Source organism: Muntiacus reevesi, chromosome 1 (genome assembly GCF_963930625.1).
Source record: "Muntiacus reevesi chromosome 1, mMunRee1.1, whole genome shotgun sequence".
Lineage (NCBI taxonomy): Eukaryota > Metazoa > Chordata > Mammalia > Artiodactyla > Cervidae > Muntiacus > Muntiacus reevesi.
Window position 1 is genome coordinate 57251120 of NC_089249.1, and position 25109 is coordinate 57276228.

General features: G+C 47.1%; 1 protein-coding gene and 1 non-coding gene across 2 annotated transcripts in view; one reads left to right on the forward strand and one right to left on the reverse strand.

Annotated features, from left to right (window-relative positions):
• The window catches only part of PACSIN2 (protein kinase C and casein kinase substrate in neurons 2), a 108584-nt gene extending 86020 nt beyond the window's left edge, over positions 1-22564 (reverse strand). Inside the window, exon 1 of the mRNA XM_065945071.1 lies at positions 22413-22564. The gene's annotated coding sequence lies outside the window, so the exon portion shown is untranslated. The remainder of the gene's footprint in view (positions 1-22412) is intronic.
• A 1965-nt stretch (positions 22565-24529) lies between these two features.
• TRNAG-GCC (transfer RNA glycine (anticodon GCC)) lies at positions 24530-24602 on the forward strand. Its single transcript has one exon. It is a non-coding gene; the product is annotated as a tRNA-Gly (tRNA).
• The last annotated feature ends 507 nt before the right edge of the window (positions 24603-25109 follow it).

Below are 25109 nucleotides of genomic sequence, written 5' to 3' on the forward strand. Positions count from 1 at the left end.
CAAGGGAGAAATATGGAAAGGGAGACCAGGAGCTTCACTGGGAGACTTAAAAGAGGGCAATAATAGCTAACAAAAGAAAACTTGCTCAACAGGAAAGGAAAAGCGATCCAAACTAAACAAATGATGCCACTGTCCTAAGCCACAAAGCTCAGCCACAGAAGTGGTCAGCACGTCTGGCAAACATCCCAGCTGTTTAGGAAAGAGCAGTGACCACCCAACTGGAACATCCACAACTACAGACAAGGGCAGGAGTCAGCTGCTTAAACAAAGTTGAAAAGAATGAAAAGAAAGCCCCTCTCCCCTCTCCAGCCATGCTACCACCAGACCAGCTCCAACCTACCTGAGATCTCACGCCCCGGCTGCTCGTTCACACCACACGCTCATCAGGGCCTGGCAAGGCAGCTCTAAGAGGAGACAGTAGTCAACAGGCCATGGCCTGGGTGATGGTCTACTAGAGAGGGATGGAGGCCCATGTGGGAGCACGTCAGACATACAACAGACAGCAGGACAGGAAGCAAATTTAGACTGAGGAGTAAGGGAAAGCACAGTGAGGAGGTGGCTTTGGTGCTATAACCAGAAGGATGAGAAGATGCCCTCCAGGCAAAGGACAGTCCAGGAAGTGGGATCCACAAGAGCAAAGACCCTAAGAAAGGGCAGTTGCTACTGGATCAAACATTTGCCTTTCTACATCCAAACTCTTTCCTTTTCTATCCATTTCAGAAAACTTTCCTGAAACCCAGGTCTGATCTTATTTCACTCTTCAGCTTAAAAAACTTCGTTAATTCCCAAAGCCCATCTTAATAAAGTCTCTAAATTTCTAGTGAATTTTACTGTATGAAAATTATACAGACCTCTACACAGAGAGATACAGACATCTCCACTGCCTCCATGAAGCCTCCCCTGACTACCAGCTGCTGGCTGTATCCACACCACTGTCCCCTCATACCACCCTGAATGTAGAGTCTACCACTCTCCCATACTTGATTAAGAAGACATTTCCCATGGCTGGGGCATGTCCATCCACATCACTGCACCCGACCGGACCAAAACAGAGCCATGCATCTCACAGCACTGAGATGGACACAGGACAGACATCACCACTGACGCCCCGCGCAGAGCTGTGAGTGAGCAGAGACCACATGCTCACATCCCCAGCTGTCCGAACTGTTCTCTGCAGCTGGACACAGAGAAGAGGCTGAGGAGCTCACTCACCAGCCCCATGTTACAGGGGAGAGACCAAGACAGACCAAGCTTCAAATCTTGGCTCTGCACTTGCTAGCTGCATAATACTGAATGAGTACCTTAGTTACCTCTGAATCTGTTTCCTTTATGTATAAAAGGAGACAATAGTATTAGCCCTGAAGCACTGAGGTGAGGGCTGGATATAAGGCATGTGAAGTACCTCCCACATGGCAGGTGCTGGGACATTGATCTCCACTGTCAGCATCCAAGTCGGTTAGCTCTCCATGGAGGAGAATTCTATCTCAAGTCCCTAGACAACACCCCTAAACACAGCTGGCTCTTTCCTTCAGGGACCTCCCTGGCCACCCACCAAGGTGGTTCAAGACCACCCAGTCTGAGTTCAGGAGGAAACACTGCACACACTGGCACCATGTTCAGAAGACAGACATGTGCTGAGCAGGAAGGGACCCTTACCAAATAACACTTGAACCCATTTTCACAAAGATACAATTCAACCTTCTATTTCTCTTACCTCCTTTCCCCCCACCACACACACCATTATGAAAGTAGACAGGAGAAACTGATTAATCCTGCCTCCTAGTAATTAAAGCAAAAAAAACATCATGCAATGAACTGAAACTAATTCAAAAGTTCATATCTCAACAACCCAGGGGAGTCCGGCTTCAGAGTTCATTAGCCAAAAGTCTAAAAGTCCTTGAACTAAAGCAGCTCAGGGGTAAAACTCACAATCACGGGCATGTGGACTACAGTGAAATGCAGCAGAACATCTCTAAACAGCTCTCTGTACTTAAACACAGTTAACATTTCTTGCCAAACTTCCTTTTCCTTCAGAAAGAGACATCAGATTAAACTTGATCCATTCTAATCAATCCATGCTGGCCCCAACATTGCTGAGAAAGTTTCAAAAATTATTTATTGAGTTTACTACAAAAATTACAATGTCATCACAACCATTTGTGAAAATATAGAAACTTAATGATCTAAATGATGGGTTTTCCAGGTGTTGCTAGTTGTAAAGAATCCACCTGCCAATGCAAGAGATGCAACAGACGTGGCTTTGATCCCTGGGTGGGGAAGATCCCTGGAGGTGGGTATGACAGGCCACTCCAGTATGCCTGCCTGGAGAACCCCATGGACGGAGGAGCCTGGCGGGCTGCGGTCCGTGGGCCGCACAGAGCTGGACGCGACTGGGCGGCAGCGCACACAGGCACAGCAAGTTTGAAACGACGGTCAGAGAGGCAGTGTGCTCACCGGTGACACAGGGAGTCACCCTCAGGGCGGGCAGAGAGTCACGCGGGCCTCGTGCAGATGGAAAGGGGTCACCGAACAATGCTTTTCAAATGCATCAACATCACTTCCCCGGTGAAGGCTGCCCGAGCACTTGCAGTGACGGATGATGACAAACTAACAGGCCTGAGAACTGAGGTCCTCATATCATTCATGTCACATTCACTCATTCCACAAATGTTTGCCTTCAATCATATGCCATTACCAAGCTATTGGTGGTGGTGGTTTAGTCACTAAGTCAAGTCTAGCTCCTGTGACCCGATGGACTGCAGACTGCCAGGCTCCTCTGTCCTAGGGATTTCCCAGGTTAGAGATACTGGGGTGTGTGTCAACTCCATCTTCCAAGAGATATTCCAAACCTCCAGATCAAACCCACACCTCCTACACTGCAGGTGGTCTCTTGCCTTGCAGGTGGATTCTTAACCAATTACCAAGGTAAGAACAGTGAATCCCAAGGTACAAGGCAGTCCCTGCCCTCCGCCTCACCTGGCCTAGTGGGAAACCAGCATATAGTAGGCCAATCATACCAGACCTGAGATGCACTGGTACAAGTGTGGACCCTGCATTCTGCAGGCCCAGGGACAGGACGCCTTAAGTCGAGGAGAAGAGGGTAAAACTAGAACTGGGTTTTGAAGGATAAGTAGGAGTTCAGCAGGCACAGATGGGAAGAAAGGACATCTACAGCCAATGTAACAGGGTTTGTGGAAAATACAGGTGAAGAGGGAAAACCTCAAAAGTTCAGTGTTGGCAAGAGATGAGGCTGAGAAGGTAAGCAGGGGCCAGATCACAAGTTTAGAGTTTATTCGGAGCCATTAAAGAATCTTAATCTGATCAAATGGTTCAACTGCTCCCCACTGCTGATAAGGAAATGAAGACTTAGAAGAGAGAGCCCCATAAACCACTGTCTCTATTTTGTTTCATGAGAGTTAAGACCAATGTTAAATGATATCCCTTCTCCAACACTTAATAATGGAAAGCATGGCCAAAAGACTTCTGGCATCTGGTCTTCTCAGTACCTGAGTTTCCTCATCTATAAAATGTAGCCACCCTATAGCATTGTTGTGAGGACTAAGTGGATAACACAGGAAAAGGGCTTAGAGCAGAGGAAAGTAGGTGCTGGTGATGGTACTAGTTGTGCTAGTATTAGTATGACAAGCAGTATACGAGCCAAGAGAACCACACACAGGTCAAAAAACAGACAAAAATTTTACTGCCCCCTGTGAAGCTGCTGGGTAGTGATACAAAAGTGGGGGGCCTCTGGGACTGCTGTGTGACTGAAGACAAAAGAAGAATGAACAGCCGTTCCCTCATAGACAACCATAAAGCTGGGCTGAGTGGGGAGCAGGAGCCCATAATGGAGCCGTGTTTTCTCAGGCTGATGACAGGTCACACTGCTGGCAGGCCACACAGACGAGAATGCCCCCACCACCACTTCCTCACTGCAGCCGCACCCGCAGCTGCGCGCCCCCCACCCACCCGGCACAGGAGCGCTGTCCCCGCGCCCCCCGTACCCGGCAGGCTTCCACAGTCAGCTCTGGGAAAGAGACAGTGCCCGGGGCCCACCCACCAGGAAGGCCTTCAGGCTTTGTGCCCAGGCCTCCGGGAGGCCCAGAGTTGAGGAAGAGACCACACGGGGTCACGGCGGGCATCTCCCAGCCTCTTACTCACACACTGCCCGGTGACAGCACCTCTGCCATCAGGGGGCTTAAGACACGCACAAAATAAAGAGAAAGGCAGGTTACATGAAAACTGATGAGAACAGGAAACAGTCATGAAAGGGACATTTGTGTGCCTAGAACTCCAACTCCCAGACTTTGGGATTTCACTATCTTCCCGACCCAGGGATTGAAGCCGGGTCTCCCGCACTATAGGCAGACGCTTTACCATCTGAGCCACCAGGGAAGTGACTAAAAACTAACCCCCCACCAAATCTGGAGGAATTTTCAACAAGTAGTACCAAAACAACTGGACATCCACGGGCAAAAAAATAAACTTCATCCATACCTTATTCCATACACACAAAAATACTCAAAATGGATCATAGACTTGAATGTAAAAACTAGAACTACAAAACCTCTATAAGAAAACACTTGTGACCTTGGTTAGGCAAAGATTTTAGCTATGACACCAACCAAAAATGCACAAACCACAGAAGAACAGACTTAATTAATTTTTTTTTACTTCTGCTCTTCGAAAAACACCGTCAACAAAATGAAGACAAGACAAGCTACAGACTGAGACAAAATATTTATACATCATATATTTCACAAGGACTTGTATCCAGAATATACAAAAGAAATCTCAAAACTAATTAATAAAATAAACCACCCAACTTTTTAAATGGGCAAATGATTTGAAGAGGCAGTTCATCAAGGAAGATATTCAGACAGCAAACAAACACCTGAAAAGATGCTCAGCATCACTAGTCATCAGAGAAATGCAAACTAAAACCACAGGGAGACACTACTACAGACCTATTAAAATGGCAAAAATTAAAAAGATGACCACATCGTGTACTGGCAAAGACATGGGGGAACTGCTCGTGAGAATGTAGCATGGCACAGCACCCTAGACACAGAGCATATTTAGGCAGCATTTTAAAAACTTAAACCAACACTGCCATCATCAAGGTGTACCACTCTAGTATTTATCTAAGAGCTATGAAAGCATGTCTGGACACAGACGGCTACACAAATGTTCATAACAGCTTTATTTGTAATAGCCCTAACTACAAACAGCCCAAAGGTTCATCAATAGGTGAATGAGGGACTTTGCTGGTGGCTCTGTAGATAAGAATCCACCTGCCAAAGCAGGGGACACGGGCTCAACCCCTGGTCTGGGTAAATCCCACGTACCACGGAGTAGCTAAGCCCGTTGGCCACCACTGAGCTCACGTGCCGCAACTACTGCAGACTGCGTACCAAGGGCCTGCTGCACAGCAAGAGAAGCCCACGTACAGCAACAAAAGAGCAGCCCCTGCTCGCCGCAACTAGAGAAAGCCTGTGCCAAGCAATGCAGACCCGGAGCAGCCATAGACAAACAAATTAAAACTTTAAAAAAGAAAGTTTTTTTTTTTTAAGATACTAAAAAAAAAAAGGTGAATGAATAAACAAAGCGTGATATATCTATACACTGGATTAAAAAGAATGAAATAGATATATGCTATAACAGGGATGAATCTCAAAATAATTTATAAGAAGTATAAGAAGCTAGACTAAAAAAGTATACAGCGCATGAGTCTACTTATATAAAATTGTAGACAGTGGAAACTAATCTGCAGTGACAGAAAGCAGCCCAACAGCCACCTGGGAGGAGTGAGGTGGAAGGGGCTATAGGAGCTCAGGGAAACTTTGGGGGGTGACAGACATGTTCATTATCTTGTGTGCAGTGATGGTTTAACGGACATGCTCACGTGTCAAACCTCATCACACCGTATACTTTACTATGTGCAACTGATTGTCCGAGTTATACCAAAATCCCTTATAGACTTCTGGAGGCAAATTACAGAAGGCTGTTAACTTTATTTTGTCAAGTATACTCTTTAAAAAACTACCAGTTCATATCACCAACACCAAAAGAAAGACATTTTCAAACTAAAAGATACAAAGGTCACAATCTTATATCAAAAGACTCCTTCCCAAGAAAAGGCAGTTGCTAACCTTATCGTAGAAAAACTACCAAGCCTTTATTTTTTTCTCTTTGGTGAGGACACGGTTTCAGACCAGCTCTTGTGACTCTCTGGGCTGGGACACATTGAAGGCTCCACAGTCCTCAGGCAGGCCCCACGCTCACCCCCATGTCCAACCCAAGGAGCACTTCAGCCCCAGCAGTCCCAGGACGGTCACAGGTACTGGGCGACACTGCAGCTTGGGCAAGTGACTGAGACACAGTGTCCCTCCCCTCTCAGAGAACAAGAAGGCACAAGAACGTGCCCGAAAAGGTTCCTGTAAATGTGCTTTGCTGCTGCCGAAGTGAACTGACTTGTTTCTAGAAGAGCTATTTACCCCTGAGCCAGAGTATCTATGCTTTGCTGCAAATTAAAGTTCTATATGACAGGATTAAAGCTATTTACTGAATCTTCCAAGCTAGAGAGGAAACAAAATGTGAGCTCTAAAAAAGACCATGATGAAAAAAAAAAGACCATGATGTAGACTGGAATCCTTCTGACACTGTGCCAGAATGCTAACAAAATCCCAAAGACCTCCATCAGCTAAGCCTGAGAAGCAGGTTTTGTGTAAATGGCACAGTGCAGGCAGTCCTCCTCTGGTGTGGCTGGATTAACGCTAAGAAGGACTGAGTAGGAAACAGGCCTGATATTGAATCCACCTCCCCAAGTCCCAACTGTCAGACAGGGAGGGACACCTTCAAGCTCTGCATATTGCCATAAGCAGCAGAGATGGTGTGGGACAAGCACATTCAATAATTAAGCACGGACTTTGTCATTTCCAGAAGTCAAATACACAATGAATCCACAACAGTGAGGGTCCTATACCACAAGGAGCCCGTGTACTCGTGGGGCACCCCAGCCCCATCTACACGTACACACCCTGTACACAGCCACCATTTGGCCACCTCTCAGTCTGAGGCGTGTGTCCACGATGGCACTGTCCACCTTTTGTGGAACACAGCCCGGGAAGAGGCCCAAACACATCTCGAAATCACGCTGGGGTCACTGGGACAGGGAATTCCGGGCCTCTGTCCCTGTGCACGGTTGAGAAGAGGAAGCCAAGGAAAGAAGCCACAACAGCTGCTTTGTCCATCCCACCCTGCTCAGAAATCCTACAGGTTCTCTTTTCCACCACCCTACCCCTCACTCCCCAATCTCCATTCTATTGGGCCTTCAAACCTAGACTCCTCCAATCCTGCCTCACCCTTTAGACTGGAAGCTCCACTTAGAATACCTTCTGGACTCTCTTAGGACTGGACTTCCAACAAGTACCCCTTGGTCAGATAACATAGAGACAATTTCCCTCTGCGAGCCTCAGGGCTTTTCCGGACCCAAAAATCCCAGGAAGAATGGCTGGACACTGCAGCATTTAAGTAACACTGAGCCAGACCCACAGTCCAGCTGTTTCTCCATGACATGAGACGGCTATAGAGAAACTTCACCCTAGCACTTAGTCATGTTTCAAAATAACTCCAAAGGTGCAGTTTTGCGTATGACATGAAGTTACAGCAAGTTGTAGAAGAAAGCTGAGATATGAAGCTATTAAATGCAAATATTTAAGGAACTAACAGCTGCTAATGCCAGGGCAATGACAGCTTGCAAACTTCCAGGCAGAATAATGATTCTGTTATGTCAGGAGCTGAGTCAAGAGCACAAACCCTGTTTTATTCCACCCTCTGCAGAGGACACAAAGTTTTTCAAAGCAACTTTTCAGGAAGTTAAGTCTGTTCATTGGGTAGTGCCTTAAAAATTGAAACAAGACAACAACTGTCTCCTGTGGAAAAAACAGTGTGCATATAAATCTCTTCAGCCAAGTACCAAATAACAAGCATTTCAAAAGTCACTCATGAGGCAATTATTTGGGACTGGTGGAATTATGTAATTTTTCTAACAGTAAGAGAGAGAGAGAGAGAGAGGGAGTGTTTGTGTGTGTGTGTGTGTGTGTGTGTGTGTGTGTGTGTGTATTTGGTAACTCCAAGTGTCTATAATGCCCACGATGTAGAGGCCTGCAAGCATGTTCCACTCATGTTTCCATCCTTGAGCAAGGCAATTTGATGTGACAGTCAGGTAAAAATTAAATCTCTGACTACTAAAGGAACCAGTCAGAGAATGGACATGTTCAGGGCAAAATGGTCACATTAAATTTTTGGTTGCCATCTCTGATGAAGTCCTCAAGCCTGGCTTGCTGAATTCCACAATCCTAAGCTGCACATTGATCATAAGCACCATACTTCCTAGCTATCAGACCTGTCACTTAACCTCTCTGAAGGCCAGTTTTCCACCTCAAAACAAAGTTGTCACAAGAATAAGTATAATCATGCATGGAAAGGTATAGTACCTGGCACAAAATAAGCCTCAATAAATGTTAAATCTTCTAAAATCTCTATGACAATGATGATAACCTCAAAAACCAGTTCAGGAGGGCAAAAGGGAACAGGGAGATTGGCAAAGAGCCTAGCCCTAAGCAGGGGGGATGAGGCCCGAAGGCTCCAGTCCCCAAGGCCGGCCTTCCCTCCGTATGGGACACGAGTTGTCTAACCACTTTCTGTCTCCCCCAACTAAAATGTTAGGCCTTGGCCTACTGAGTTTCTGCTGTGACCCCCAGAGCCTAGAACTGTGCCCTGCACATGACAGAAGTTCAACTATTTGTTCAAAAAATGAATGGGGACTTAGGTATCTCTTGGAATTGCATGCAAAAAAATGTCTGGGCCCCTTAGTGGGGTGGAAAGATGGCATGGAATCTATTTTCATGAAATTCTGAAGGAGATCTGAGACCCAAATACAGGTCAAAAATCATAGTGCTGAGGTTCAAGCACATATATCAGAACACTAATGACTAAGGTTAGGTGAGTAAGGCAGTAAAATTACAGAGCAAAATCTAACAAAGAGGAGGGCTCTCCTAGAAGAGACAAGGGCAGCTACCATGCAATAGGCAGCTTCACCGGGGGCAGGCCCAAGCCTTTAAGTCCATGGTTTGGGTTTAGGAATGTATTCTGCAAACTAGAGTCTCAGAGGAAGGAGCAGGAATTCATTGAATTGTATAGATATAGATATAGATATAGTTGCTGTTCAGTCGCTCAGTCGTGCCCGACTCTTTGCAATCCCATGGGCTGTAACATGCCAGGCTTCCCTGACCATCACCAATTCCCAGAGTTTACTCAAACTCATGTCCATCGAGTCAGTGATGCTATCCAACCATCTCATCCTCTGTCGTCCCCTTCACCTCCTGCCTTCAATCTTTCCCAGCATCAGGGTCTTTTCTAAGAGTCAGTTCTTGGCATCAGGTGGCCAAAGGATTGGAGCTTCAGCTTCGGCATCAGTCCTTCCAACTAATATTCAGGACTGATCTCCTTTAGGATGGACTGGTTTGATCTCCTTGCAGTCCAAGGGACTCTCAAGAGTCTTCTCCAACACCACAGTTCAAAAGCATTAATTCTTTGGCATTCAGCCTTCTTTATGGTCCAACTCTCACATCCATACATGACTACTGGAAAAACCATAGCTTTGACTTGATGGACCTTTGTCAGCAAAGTAATGTCTCTGCTTTTTAATATGCAATCTAGGTTGGTCATAGCTTTTCTTCCAAGGAGCAAGTGTCTTTTAATTTTGTGGCTGCTGTCACCATCTGCAGTGATACTGGAGCCCAGGAAAATAAAATCTGCCACCGTTTCCACTGTTTCCGCATATATCTGCCATGAAGTGATGGGACTAGATGCCATGATCTTTGTTTTTTGAATGCTTAGTTTTAAGCCCAGTGGTCCTTGAGAACACATGCAGATGGCAGATATACAGAAGGACATACATGAAGATACAGGGCAAGAAAAGGGCAACAATAGATAGCTACTGAATTCTCCCCACAAAAGGATGCTTTGTTTTAAGACTAACAAGGTCCTGAGATTCCTAAATGATAGTACTTTTTGATCCAATCATTCAGGAACTCAAGATAACAAAAAGACTATAATAAATTCAAGCTTTAAAATGAACTGGTATTTTATTAATCATAATCACAGCATCATTTTTATACAGTAACATATAAATGTTTTGTGCGTCTGTGTCTTTGTGTGTGTACAAGGACAGTTTAAAAAAAAAAAAATCCATCTGCAAAGTACACCTGGTGGGTAAAGTCTTTTGTAATCACTCTCTAATGTCCTGGAGAACCAGGGTCCCTGTGGGGAACCACCAATGCGCTGAAGCGAGACCTTTAAGGCAGATCTGGGTCTGAGGAGTTATTCAGCTTCTGTGAGCCTCTTTCCTCAACTGCAAAGCGAGAATCAAAGAGTCACATGGCAGGACGGTTGGGAGGCTTAGAGGCACGCAATGGCCACACCAAACGGGGCTCTCAAAGTGCAGCACTGTCCCAGTCAAGGACACAACACATGCTTATTCATCCTGCCTTCACAACAATCCTATCATTATGCCCATTTTAGAAGTGAGGTAACTGAGGCACAGAAAGATCGGGAACTTGCCCAAGGACCCACAATAAACTGCAGAACTGGGATTCAAGCCCGGGCAATAAACTCATGACATACACCTGCAGCACAGAACACTGGGCTGACCCACGACCACTACTCAGCAGGGCTTGTCCCACTGCTCCAAGAAGGCCCTCTTACAGCAGAGAGCAACTGAGATGAAAAGTCAGGCCCCCATCAACAGCAGGAGCCTGCAGAGGGACCGGGAGCAGTGCTTCACAACCTCTGGATACTGGAATCTTCCACCTACACCCCAAGGAGGGAAAGCTCCTTCCTCTTACCCACTCCGCAGGAGTTCAGGGCGGGGCAGGGCTGCTGACAGAGTTTGCCTCTTGAGAGTGGGCCTCCCCCTCTTCCAGTCACACCACTAACATTAAGTTTTTGTAAGGAAAGGATTTAAAGGTTTGAGGGGTTTTCTCCCTACCTTTTTACTTATAAGTTAAGAGGGCATGCTATTTTTAGCTATTTCTAAATTTCAGGAACCTGCAAGTTCCCTGTGGAAGTTGTAGACAAACTAGCACAGGTCCAAAATAGCAATTCTGGATATTTGCTCTAATTATGGAAACAAATTTGTCTGAGCTTTAAAGGGAGGTAATGAAACAGCCCAGTTCAGTCCCAACTAAGCAACTTCAGACCTATACCTGCAAGACCAAGAAAGAAAGAAAGAAATCTAAAAGGCAAAATGCCAAAAGTCTGGAATTTACTGTACCAACTACTTCACTACATTTTCATAAAAGGAGGCATACTGCAGCACTCCAATCATCCAATCAATTTTTTTCCATGACCTCTGCATGGCCGGACTACCAGCTCTGGCCCCACTTTAAGGCCCCTTTCCTGTGAGACTGTCAGGTAAGGCCTAGCTCTGGGCTCCAGTCACCTGCACCAGTTCTAAAAAGCAGAAGAAACTTGATGGAACAATGTGCAACCTGTCCAACTCAGAATAAAGCTGGGGCTAAGGGCTGCTGAGGAATCATGCCTCATGGTCCAAAGGTCCATGCCCTGAAACAAAGTCACCCCATTCCATTCCATGCCACTCCCTGCCATGCTGGGGCAGTTGGGCAGAGTTTTCTCAAGAAATAAAACAGGAAATGTGGAAAGGACAAAGGGAAGTTATGACCGTGTACCTCTGGGGCTTGGTGGTTACCATTTAGCTTGGCTGAGAAGCCATAGGAAGCCTTAGGGCTTCCATCCAGCCACTACCAGTGCCTTCACCTTACACAGAAACCACAGCTCAGCCAGCTGACCAGGCAACAGCCACCAGACATGTTTAGGCATCTGCGGAAACCAGGGCAAAGTACAATTTCCATGTGTGTAATAAAAACACAGACTACCAAGCACAGAACAAAGCATTACTCTAAAATTTGGGTTTACTGACAGAATTAACAGGTGGGAAAAGGAAGCAGGAAGCTAGGCAGCACTAGCTGAGCCAATACAGTCAGACAGACCCACAGCACTGGCATCGAAAACTCACCTGGGCCTGAGAAACAAAGCTCTTGTCATGCTTCCGTGTAGTTTGTGATTATTTCCTGTGATGTTTCGTTGTGTTGTGAACATCAAACTTGCTTAGATAGGATAAGAGGAACCAAGAAAAGAGGAGTTTTTGCCCAGGTCGAGGCCAGAGAACTAAAGAGGAAACAGCAGCAGGCATCCAGGGGCGGGGACCCAAGGGTGAGGGCTGAGGCCTGGCCACTGCTCCCCACCCGGGCCCCTCCTGTCCCTGCTGAGCAGTTTTTCCTTTGCAGACCCTGAGAAATGAGCCACCAGGAAAGAAAGGACTCCGCTCAATCTGCAGGTGAACACCAAAGAACAGTGGAATGTGAAAAAGCAAGCCAATCCATGGTAACGGACAGGTGACTTCAGAAGGGAAAAACAAACAAGCCAGAAAGAAAGAAAGAAAAAGAGTAAACACCCACAGTATAAATGTCCCAGTACTTCTCTGCAATGTTTGCCTCTAGTAATGGCAGAGATAGGAAAGTCCCTTAGAGCTACACTGGAGAAATCCAAAGGATGGCGAGATCCCCCAGGCTGTCCTGGTGGAGATGACATCAGCAGAAACAATCTTGCATGGTCTTTCCCAATATGCATATTACAAGTGAGGAAAAGTAAACAAGAATAAATTCTGAGTCAGACCCTGGTTCAGAGGATCATGACAGCTGAATTGATAAAGGAATGCAATCACAAATATTTACCACTGAAGGAATGCAGAACATTAGCTCAGGTGATTAATAAAGAAAGTAGTAAGGACTTTTTCAAAGACTGCTTCTTGCTTATGAAGTAAAACATCTCATTCAAGTAAAATTATATCAAGAAAGTTGGGAGGAAATATGACTCATTTAAGAAAACCTCACAAAAGTTTATCTCACAGATACTTGAAAGTTCTAAAGGCCAAAGTAATTTAAAGAGAAAAAAAAAAAATCTCCATTTTTTTCTCTTAAAAAAATCAGAACTATAAACCCAGAAGTGACAGAGCAGGCTTTCAAAATACTCTAAGATGTTCATATCCTTTAATCCAAGAATTCTAGTTCTGGGAATTTATATCCAGGAACTAATTATACAAATGAAAAAAGAAAAATGAAATTGTCAACTGCAAATGCATCTACAATAAAGCAAAAATAAAAGTGGAAATAACCTAAAATGTCCATTATCAAGGGAATGTTTTAATCTCATTACATTAACAGGCTTACACAACCATTAAAAATCTTTTTAAGAACAATGATAATAACATGGAAAAATATTTGATAAAATATTTAAGGGACTCTGAATAACACAACTGTAACAGTGTAGACTGATGAGGAGAGACAGGGACTTGTAGCCAGGCGGTAGGTGTGTGCGCTCAGTCATGTCCTACTCTTTGAGACTCTATGGACTGTAGCCTGCCAGGCTCCTCTGTCCATGGGATTTTCCTAGCAAGAAATACTGCAGTAGGTTGCCATTTCCTCCTCAGGGGATCTTCCCAACCCAGGAATCAAACCTGTATCTCCTGCATTGCAGGCAAATTCTTTACCACTGAGCCACCTGGAAATTTTCAGTTTACCAGGAATCTTTCTCACCCTCAACACAATGTAGCCAGTGCAGGCTTCAAACTCTCTCCCCTGTCTACAGCCCTGGGGACCTTGAGTTCAGCACATGGTCTCACTACCTTCAGTACTCTCATGTTCAGACTGGTAACCTGGGAGTCTCAAGTATCTCTGTGAGGACAGACAGGGGCAATGCAGCTCTCCAGCCTCTTCTGAAGCTTGAAACAAAGCAGTCAGTTAGTAGGTGCAGCTGCTGCTTCTAAGATAACTTTAAACCGCAAAGCATATGGAAAGTAGAACACAAAGAGTTCTTTATTCAAAAGAACTCTATTTTCTATGTTGTGCCTTCAATTTTTAAAAGACCAGAAAGCAAAGAAAGTCTTTTGACATAAAAGTGACTGATATTTACAAGCATAAAAACAAACATCTGCTGTAATTTACCTGTACAGATGATCTTCCTTTGCTCTCACGTCAATGAAACATGAGCACTTCTGCAATTTTACGAAGTGTAGTGCAAATGGACACTTTGCAGAAATATAATTTCTTCTCCCCTAAGTGAGTGCTTTTTCAATCTCATACAGCACCATTTTAGAAAGCAGCTAGTGGAAGGCGAGGCAAGAGCACTCCCACCAAAGCCAGGATCTCTGAAGTCCCAGCTCAGCTGTTTAAAAGCCTCTCCCTTTATTCAGTATCTCCCCACTGCATACATTAGTGCAAACTCTTGGATTATCTTTATCAAGTTAGTTGTAGGCAGAGATCCAGTCTTAAACAAAAGACCACATAACTTGCCTCTTTTCTGTGTTTCCGAGGGGTGGGGAAGGAAGATTAACTTACAGATTTTTTTCATATTTGAGGACAAGTGACTCAGAATGCACCTATTCAAGACAGCAGATAAACGTGGCTTCAGAGTCCGGCTGAGGGCCAGCTCTGCTGGTGACCCTGTGAAGGTCACTTCATCTCTCAGAGTTTTGGTTTACTCTTGTGTAAAGTGGAGTTAACTCCATCTGAAGCAAAAACTGAATGAGCCAGAGCATAAAGCTTCCTGTAGGGTCCCCCACGAGCCCTCACATCCAGAGGCCTGTCCCAGACGGCAATGCCCGGCCTCTGCTCTGCCCTCTTCACTGGCTGCCAGGCTCCTTAGCTGATGACACCTGCACTGGTGCAGAGGGCACAATCACTTCGATAATTAAAGCATCATCATGTCACAGCTAAACAGCACCCAGGTAGGCCCTCTCCCTCCTCCAGCAATCAGCCAGCTACAGAACCCATTAATAGCAGGCCTGGAGGTCTACATGGGCTGTGGAGCCTGCTCTGTGGTTCTGAAGACCACAGCTCACACTTGGCACACTTAGTTGGCGACAACATAATTGGATACTATGAAACACAAGCATTGTTTAAAATATGAAAATATTCACAAACTATGGCTTGGGTATCACTTTACAATAATAAAATCTCATGTATTCAGTAGGAAACGTCAAAGCACTAGCCACAGTTTATTCTCTATGTTAAAGACCACCCTGCAGGTCGCAGCAGAGACCCCCCATAACTGGGCTCTCTAAGAACTATGGACTCAAGCTGAGGCCCACATGGGGTCCTGGCTGGCCAGCCTCAGGCAAAACCACTGACCCTCCAGACCTCCCTCTTATCTTCCTCTGGAAAATGAAGAGGGGAGCAGACCAACAAGGCTGTTTTGAAAACAAAATGAGGACTATGGGAAGATTCCTGGTAAACTGAAAATGCCTATGAAACCAAACTGTTATTTTAATTATAGAGTCAACTTATTGCTTAAATATTAATTTTTAAAGTAAAAAGGCAATGTAACCATGTGGAAATCAAGAAGAAACTTTCCATTATTCTACAACCTTAACTATAGTCACTGTATATTGTTTTAATATTTTACACATGTGATGAATGTACCTATTACTTTACAATTTGCTTTTTCAAGTCTTTATATTTTTCATTACCTGAGTAGGAGCTATTGTCACCATCAAACAGGGTCCCTTCCAACTCTGAGTCGCTAAAGCCAGTCACAACACCAAAGGTCAGACTTTCTAAAAGCCTATGTAACACTCAACTCAAGCACAGAATCACCAGCCCAGATGGAAACAAGGCAGGGATACCCTCAAAATCCAGGGAGGATAAGATCTCCTTCAGGCCTTCACCCCAACCAAGGGGACAGAATCAGAGAGAAGCTTGGAGGAAGAGAAGAGACAAGACAGGCCTTGTAAGTGGCAGGATGGGAGGGCATTCCAAGCAAGATTGGAAGCCTCATCCACATCCACCACCTCAACAGCATCCCTGTGACCCTGAGTCACCAAGGAAAGGTCTGAGTATACTGAACGGACTTAGGCTGAGAAAAGAATAATGCATCTTAGGATATTCAGTAGAATTGGATAGTGTAACATCAGTTTGAGACCTTTAAAGGTGTGTTTTCTCTTAATTAGCCAAGTCACTCAGTAGGCACTGCACTTCGAGGGATACTAATGGTACTGGGTTGGCACCACAGACCAGGCACAGGTGCTGAGCTCAGGGTCTACAGTCCATTCCCACACATTGCCCTCCTCAAGTCATACAAGGAGGGGCTCCCTGGTTTGGGAGATGTTGAAGCATTTGGCCAAGGAAATTGCCTAGTAGTGGAGCCGGAACTCAAACCCAGGGCTCTGTGGCTCTGAAGCCATGCTACCTGCTATATCTACTGCAATATTGCTTTTTCTTTTCTTTTTCTTTTTTTTGCAGGAACTGGCAGTGAAAGGTACACACTAACTGCATGGATCTGGGAGCATAAGCCATATGAAAAGAGAAGCAGAACCCAGGCAGCTGCTGAATTACCAACATAAATACAGGCAAAGAAACTGAGTCAAGACTGAGGCCAACCCCACTGTGGAAACCCCTCTCATTAGAGATTAGCACTGCTTCCTGAGAACTTCCACAGAAATCCCTGAGCCTCCAGGACATAAGTGACTTTTGTTAAAATGAGCCACTTGAAACACCACCCCCCACATCTGCATCCCTGACTTCTCGCCTGAAGTCTCACTCCTGTGCAAAGCTTCAACCTGCTATGTCTGCTACCCCAAAATGGCTCCTCCATCCTCCAGAAGGAGGCCCAAAGCCTTGCCTGGCCTACAAGACAGGTCACACTATCTGAAGCCTGCCCACCCTCGGGGGCCCCTCTCACACCTCCACATTCTTTACAACTCCATACTTCTGCCTGGGACTCTCCTTCCAGTCATTGTCCGCCTGGAGAGTGGCAAAACCACTGCAAGGTCACCTCCCTGAAGGTAAGCTCTCTGCAGTGTCCTGAAGGCAGTCAGATCCACCCTCCTGTCTGCCCCCCTTTGTACATACTCCCATCTGCTACTGTCACAAAGATAGGATCGCTTCTAAGCTCACTCCTGACCAAGAGTCACCTGAATCTCAGTATCCTAGGACTGCCAGTAGAGCCAAGCATCAGGGGCACCGCACACACAGTGGCCAGGAAGGCTCCCTTCAACCCACCTTGCACACTCCCCTCATCAGTGCACACTCCCTTCAAACAGCTCAGGAAATGAAATTTAAATAAAAAGCAGGAACTTTGACATAGCAGCCTAATGGAGTTCCCCAGCTCACTACCAACAACTCTGCTACTCTATCAATATTTAAATCACAGACTGGCCTCTGGAAGAAAAGAGCCAACAGAATGCAAGTTTCCTGGCCACAGTGTGTGTGTGTGCATCATAGCGTGCATGCGCTCAGTTGCTCAGTTGTGTCCGACTCTTTGTGACCCTGTGGACTGTAACACACCAGGCTCCTCTGTCCATGGGATTTTCCAAGCAAGAGTACTGGAGCTGGTTGCCATTTCCCTTCTCCAGGGGATCTTCCTGACCGAGGTCAGAGGAGGGCCCATAAAAACTAGCAGAGTTCACAGCAGGCAGTATAGTTAACTGGATGCCACCTCTGCTGCCTGGAATTTACCCTTCATCACCAGCCTTGCCCTCTGACAGCCTCACCTCACCACTGCCTCTTGCGAGCAATTCCCAGGAAGCTGACACATGACCTCAGGCTTTATGTTGGACTTCAGTGAGTCTGTCCATGTCAGCCTCGTTCTCTCCCGTATTCTAAAGAAATGCACTGTGAAATGAGCAAATAACCCTTTTCCATGCCTGGAGAGTTGGCCAGTCTCCTTACAGGTATCAGATGTAACAAAACACATATGTATACTACATTTGAGAGGTATGTACTATAGACCATCCTATTTCCTCCAAGTCTGATTCTTCAACACATCTTCATTATGATGAGTCTTTTCATCAGTAATAAACCACTTAATATCTGTGAGGCTTTATAGTTTAGTATACTTTTGTATACACAACTTCTTTACATAGCTGATACTTTGTACTCTGTTAATAAACTAAAAAAAAAAGAAAGTCCCTAAAATACTCAGAATCTGGCCAGAGGGCCACAGGAAGCCACTTTTGAATGGTCATGGTGGTTGGCACAATCCACACCTGACTCTCAAACACCCTCCCCACCCCCCCTCTACCCACCCACCCAGTGGCTCTGGGCTTAGGGAGGCGCAAAAGTCTCATCTATGAGGACATATTTGCCAGAACAAGTCAAATGTTAGGAATTTTCTCTTAACATTTATTTCACAAGTTCTCAAGTGCCATGCAACTGGAAAGTAATCATTTCAATGTACGCTTTAATCAATAAACATGAAACAAGTATGCTCAAAACACTCAAGTCCTACAAACATTTCCCAGTGAAAAGTATGGCATAAAAAAAAAATAACAAAAACATAATAAGTAACCTTTTGACAGTCAAGAAAGGTGTTTAGTGATCCAAATTCAGACCAAAAAAAAAAAAAAAAAAAAAAAAAACAACCCAGTCCTTTCAGCAGATGAACAAATATTTCCTCTGTAAGTGACACATTCTGAGATATTTACACTGCCAAACATAACTCATAATGACAACCACCAAGGAAGCTAAACCTAATGGAAAAACCCCAGGATGGCAATCAGGAGCCCTGACTCTGGTCCCAGGACAGGCTGCTGGCTGTGTAATCCTACCAAAGTGGTGGCCAGGCCTGGTACCCCTCTCTCTAGGGGAGAAGAATACACCTATCCTAAGAAGGAGTATCCATCACCACCCACACTACTCAGAAATGTTTGGGGGATTAAAAGAAAAAGAGAGAGTTGAAAATGCTCTGGAATGTGTCTTCCATAAATACGAGGCATTATTATTATTAGCTCAAAGATGACCAGGAAAATAGAATTATAGAATATCAAAGGTGAGAGCGAGCTTAGAGGAGATGATCCAGGAGATCCTAATCTGGGGTCCAGGACTCCGATGCTGTCCATAGGTGTGCTTTCTGGGAAGAAGTCTGTACTTATTATCAGTTTCTCAAACGGTTAAGAATCTCTCAGGCTCTCCTTTTACAAACATAAAAACTGAGACCCTAAGGTCTGTGGCTGTCCTGGGCTCAGGACTAGTCAGGAAAAGGCTGGACTGAGCCCAGGGCTCCTAGTCTCCATGTACAGTCTACAACCCCACTCTACACCCCCACATTCCAAGGAGGAAAAAAGTCACATAAATCTCATATAACCATAGAGCACATTAATATTACACAAACCACTGCATATGTTCTTTCTAAAGTTATAGCAAAATTTCCCTCCTTTCATTTTCCTTAAGGCTTCTTGTGAGGCCTTTGATCACTGAGACAGCATTTTATTCATTTCTACACCCTTATATCTTGTTCTTTCAGTCCCTAATGCCAGGACACTCTCAAATGACATTTTAATATTGAAACTAAAGCTTTTACTCTAGGAAACAAGAAAACTAGAATCCATGATGCTCGGTTTTACCAAGCAAACAGATAAACATACAATCATGGGAATAAATGCAAGATAATATACTAAAGTAACGCATTTTTGTCATGTTGTGTCTTTAATCAAAATACTTAAGCTTGTGCTCTTAGATGGCCATTGTCCCTGAAATAGTTACCTTTGGAACTACATGTATGCCAGGAATGTTGCATTGCACAGAATGTTTTGAGTTCTTCTTTAAAGATCATCTCCAGTCGGCAAAGCACAATCATTTGAATACAAAAATCTGAAGGAACTCCTACACGGCCATCCCAGGGACAGAACTGAGCCCAGCAGCAATCAGATTTCAGGCACTGACATGCCTTCAGGTGTGTGAAGGATCCCAGCCAGGGCCATAAAGAAAGGTCTCTACGCATGGAATGCAAACTGACTTCCTAACAAAGGCACTGCTGTGCTGCCTTCAGGTATGCGGCTGCACTTCCAAACAATCTTAATTGGGTGGGGGGAAAAAAGGGTGCCAGCACCATCGCTCACATGAATGTGGCCATTACCCAAATAATCTACAGGGTGGCCTTGACAAAGTCACCAGCACAATCCGATGGCAGATAAGGCAGGCCCGAGTCAGATGAGAGGTCCAGGTGAGGGCGGCCAGAGAGCACTTGGTAAAAGCTATCATGATCTCTAAACACAAGCTGCTCTTACTATTATTAAGGAATCTGTGCCATCTTTTTGATATTCCATAACATCCTGGACTCAACCGTGACCCAGTCAGAGGAAGGAAACCTGAGCATGAGGCCCTTAACTCGTCTGAACAGACTTCCAAGTGGATAAACAAATGAGAAAATTTAAAGACAAATGCCCTCAGCTCCCACCCCAGAAAATACCTGGCCATCAGAAATCTGGACTGGGCATCCAGGGCTGGGGAAAGCTAGCTATATGTTTCAGCAACAAGCTGTGTTCAAAACCCAGGTATTGCTTTTTATACATACCTACTTTTAGATTATTTAAATCTTATGACCTATATCTTACACACTGAGGGCTAAAAATAATACAGTTCCAGTTCCCCAACAGTGTGAGTTAAGAATGACATTTCCATTCAAATGAGTTTTCATTCTTCTCCCAAAAAGTGAATTCGGAGTACAGACCTAATCTCTCATCTGTTCTTCTGTGCTTCATTCCTTTCCCACGTAATAAATATCATCAATCTCATGGCCAGTTTCTTTAAAGCTCTCAGACAATTGTCAAGAGAAAAACACAGCACAGAAAAGTTTTTGATGTAGTGGTCTCATATCTCAACTAACATAACTTCACCTAGGAGATTGTGAAACTCTAGAATGAAGTTTAAGTGCACACTTGCACACAGATTATTGTTTCCCACATGACTCAAGAGAAATCCCAGTTGCAGTGGCTCCCCTTCAATGATTGTACGAGGCGACTGCTGGCAGGCTGGTGATTAAAGTCGAATAAGAAATTTCAGGCAGGAAGGGGAAGGCCAGCATTCAAAAGAGACCATCTGCTTGGTTCCCTTGCCCGGGCTCCAACCTGCCCATCCTTCAGCATACTGGGAATACTGGGGACGAAGGAACCGCAGAGAAAGGAGATAACCGGTGTGAGCTCACCACTTGGAGTCCAGGTTTAAAATCTCTGAGCTGGCCTCCTGATTTTCATCAGGACAGCCAGGGAGTGTTTGGTAAACAGCATAATGAGTAGCCGTGGAGACTCAGAGCAGCCAACCCTCCTTAACCACAGAAATCCAGGACAACTGGGCTAAAGGAGAGAAAGGGAAGACCCGGGACTGGTGCACAGACCCCACCTGGGGGCCATCTTCCCTCAGGCGCCCAACCCTCGAAGGCTGCAGCTGTGTGTGGGACCCGAGGAGAGCTCGCTCCCCTTGACCAACTCTGTCTGAAAAGAAAGCCAACCTCCTCCGGTGGAAGCTGAAACCCAAAGGGCCGCTGAAACGGAGCGGCAGAAATCACTACCTCTCCAATCCCAGGCCTCTCCGGATGCCCCAGCGGGCTGGAAACCCCAGAGGAGGGAGGGAGCTCCCGTTTCTAAAAAGTACGGTCTGGGAAGACTCCTTGGGCCAACGGGGCAAACGCCCCCAGCCTCTCTCCTGCCTGTCCCCCAGCCCTAGGACCTGATCACAAAGAAGGGCTTGCACCCCACGCCCCCACCCCCCATGTAGAGGCGGGTGAGGGACTGGGAGGGTGGGGAGGAAGGAAATGGAGGACGGTCATCAAAGCTCCCCTAAACCAGCGCATCCGCATAAGTGTCCCGCCTGCTCTGGCCGCCCCTCCCCTCCAGGACACCCGAGGACCCGGCCCTGCCTTCTAAGTGACGCCGACCGGCCCGCCGCCTCCTCCTGCGCTCCCCACAGCCCCCCTCACCCCAGGGAACCCCCGCACCCCTCGACTTCCCCGCCTCCCCTAGCTAAGTCCCTCAGAGAGTCTTCTATCCCGCTTCGGCAGCAGCACTTTGACCTCCACGGGTCCCGCTCCGCAACTTCTGTCTCAGCCGAGCCGAGTAGGACTGGTCCGCTCCCCTGTGGCACCCCCCGCTCCCGGCCCAGACCCCACACCCCATCTCGAAACCCGGCCCCCGCGCGCCCTCCGGAGGCCCCTCGACGTCCACTTCAGCGCTCCCCTGGCCCCCGGACGCCGTTCAACACCGGTCCCCCAACCCCCGCTCCCTCAGCGACTCGCCCCCGGACGCCCCTCAACACCGCTCCCCCACCCCCAGCTCCCTCCGCGACTCGCCCCCGGATGCCCCTCAACACCCCTACCCCGCCCCCCGCTCCCTCAGCTACAGGAAGTTCGCGCGCGGGCGACGCGGTCCCAGAGGCTGCCCTTAGGCGCGAGCGCGGCCGCGGCCTGACGGGGCGCGGGCCCGGTTGCCAACAAGCGCCCCGCGTCCGTCCCCCCAACCCCCACACCCCGCGGAGCCCCAACCGTCGCGGCGCGTCCCTCACCTGGGCCGCCGCTCGTCTCCCGACACTCGGCGCGCCCCGATCAGGCCGCGACTGCGTCTCCAAGCCCCGGCTCCGGCTCCCGCTCCGGCCTCGGCTCCCGCCCTGGCTGCAGCCGCGCTGCCCCGGCCCTGCCCTAACCCAGCCGCGGCCGCTCCTGCCGCCAGCCCCGAACGCCCCGCCCCCGCCGCGCCTGCTGTGCTCTTCCCATTGGCTGCTGAGCGTCGGGCCCCGCCCCCACGGCACCTTCGGCTCCCCTGAATGGGCCGGAGGAGAGCCGAGGCGGCAAGCCCCCCAGCGAGCCAAAGGGACCTCCCCTGGGCCTCATTGGCGACTTCGCCTGTCCATCAAAGGAGGGGGCGTGCCTACTTAGCTGATGAGGGCGGTTGGGGTCAATTTCCCCGAGTTGCTCCAAAACTGTGGGTCCGTGAGACTTTCTCCCAGGAGCCAGAAGTGTTTCAGCTTTGCGGGCGCGCCGAGATGGGGACCGAGGGAGGGTGGCACCGCGCTTAATGGGAATTCAGGGAAGGTAGTCTTTCTGAAAGTTTCCTTTCCGACGGCACTCACAGACGCCAGTGTCATCAGGGCTTCTTAGATTCACTTGAGCCGGCTTAGTTTTTAAAAGCAGGATAGAGAGCGGTGTGTGGTCGCGCATGCGCGTGTCCGGAGCTCGAGCGAAGGTTTGGGGATCCCAGGCCAAGTAACTTCCTAGTGGGGCGGCGAACCAGGGTAAACAGTAAATAAATGGCAGAAGCAGGGTCAGCAGTACCCCAGGCCTGTACTGGTTCCACAACAACCGCCTTGAAATTCAGTCGGGCGATGGTGCTGCAATATGGAAAAACGCTTAAACTAAAATGCTAAAAGGAAAAGCCGGATAGGAAATGGCAGGGACTCTTAAAACTGCTACTGTGTTTGCACAAGGACTAGAAGACTAGTCGACAGAAACAGAGTGGGGATTTTTCCCTTTCTAAAGTATTTGTTTGGTTGCAATGTGCTTGTGATAATAATCATTGAGAAAGAGGGAAAGACAGGCCACCACCATGCTGTGCCAGATCCAGCTACTGTCAAGAAGTCCCCACCATTCTCCAGGACTCAGCCCACAGGGGCCACTCTGCCACCCAGAACACCTCTGGGTCACATGTACAGAACCCAGTCCTCAGCTGAGGTCTCCTAGGCCTCTGAGATCTGGGTAAATTTCGGTTTGCACCACTTTAACTGTGAAGATCCAAAGTCAGTCCCTGGTTTCTGAACAAGTCCCCACCGCCCCTCCCTCCAGCCTCCTGCTCTTTCCCACATGCCCGCTGGTCCTTGTCATCATCCCATCTCCAGCTGCACACACTCACCGAGTCCCCCTTCACACCACACTCTGGGGAGGCCAGCAGGGGTTCCTGCAGCCCGGACCCCACGGGGAGGCATCAAACCTGGCACTGCCTGGCAACACAAGACACCTCCTGAGCCCTTTTGGCCTCTTGACCCTGAAGCCACTACCTGGCCACCTGACCAAGGCAGGCCTCTGGCCTCTGGCTCCCTTCTCTTCTCTTCTCTCTCCTCTCTTCTAAAGACAAAAACAAAATTCCTATCATTGCTTTCCCCAGCAGTTTGAGGCTGATCAGCTCTTTGAGTCTCACCTCTGTCCCCACAGCTTATCAGAGGATTTTTCCCAAGAGAGCTTTCCTTTCCATTCTGTGAACATTCCAACTTTGACCCCCACAGAAATTTCACAATGTTGCATCCAGCCCCCTCCTATCAGATCCAAACAGCCCTGAAGCGCCATCCTGCCTCTGCTCCTTGAGCACGTCACTGCTGCTCTCTATACCTCTGTGTCTCAGTTTTTAGCATGCGGGCGATGACAGGGCCCCCCACCACACAGGGTGAGGAGTGAGTGGGGCCGATCAGGTGAAAGCGAGGGGAGCTGCTCTGGCTGTGCAGGTGTGGGTGTTTGACATCTCATCAGTTAATGTAGTTGCGCTCTGTCACTGTCATTTGGCTCCCTCCTCCTCGCAAAACATGCTCATTACCTAAGTCTGGGGCAAATGCTGATGGGTCCTTTATTAGCCATTTCCCACTAAACAACTGGGATAAACAGGCAGCCCAAGTTAAAACCTACTTTCACAGGGACTTCTCTGGTGGTTCAGTGGCTAAGACTTTGCACTGCCATTGCAAGGGACCCAGGTTCAATCCCTGGTTAGGGAACTAAATCCCACATCTTGCAACTAAGATCCGGTGCAGTCAAATAAATGGTGCTGTCACTTCAGTCATGTCTGACTCTTCGTGACCCGTGGACTGTAGCCCACCAGGCTCCTCTTTCCATGGGATTCTCCAGGCAAGAATACTGGAGTGGGTTGCTAAGCCCTCCTCCAGAGAATTTTCTTGGCCCAGGGATCCAAACTGCATCTCTTGTGTCCCCTGCATTGGCAAATGGATTCCCTACCACTGCACCCAATCAAATGAATAAAATAATTTTAAAAATAGTTTCACAGAGAATAAAACAGTCTCCAAAAAAATTAAAATGTCCAGATACAGTTATTGTACAGTGGTACAGGTACATCTTCCAAGAAAAAAAAATTCAAAATCTGTTATAGATACTTATTTGATTGATAATTACAATGTTTAGAGAATGTGCAGGACAGGGAATAGGGTGGATTCAGGCTGGGATGGACTTGAGTTCTGTCTTGCTTCCAGGAAGACCCAGCAAGGACA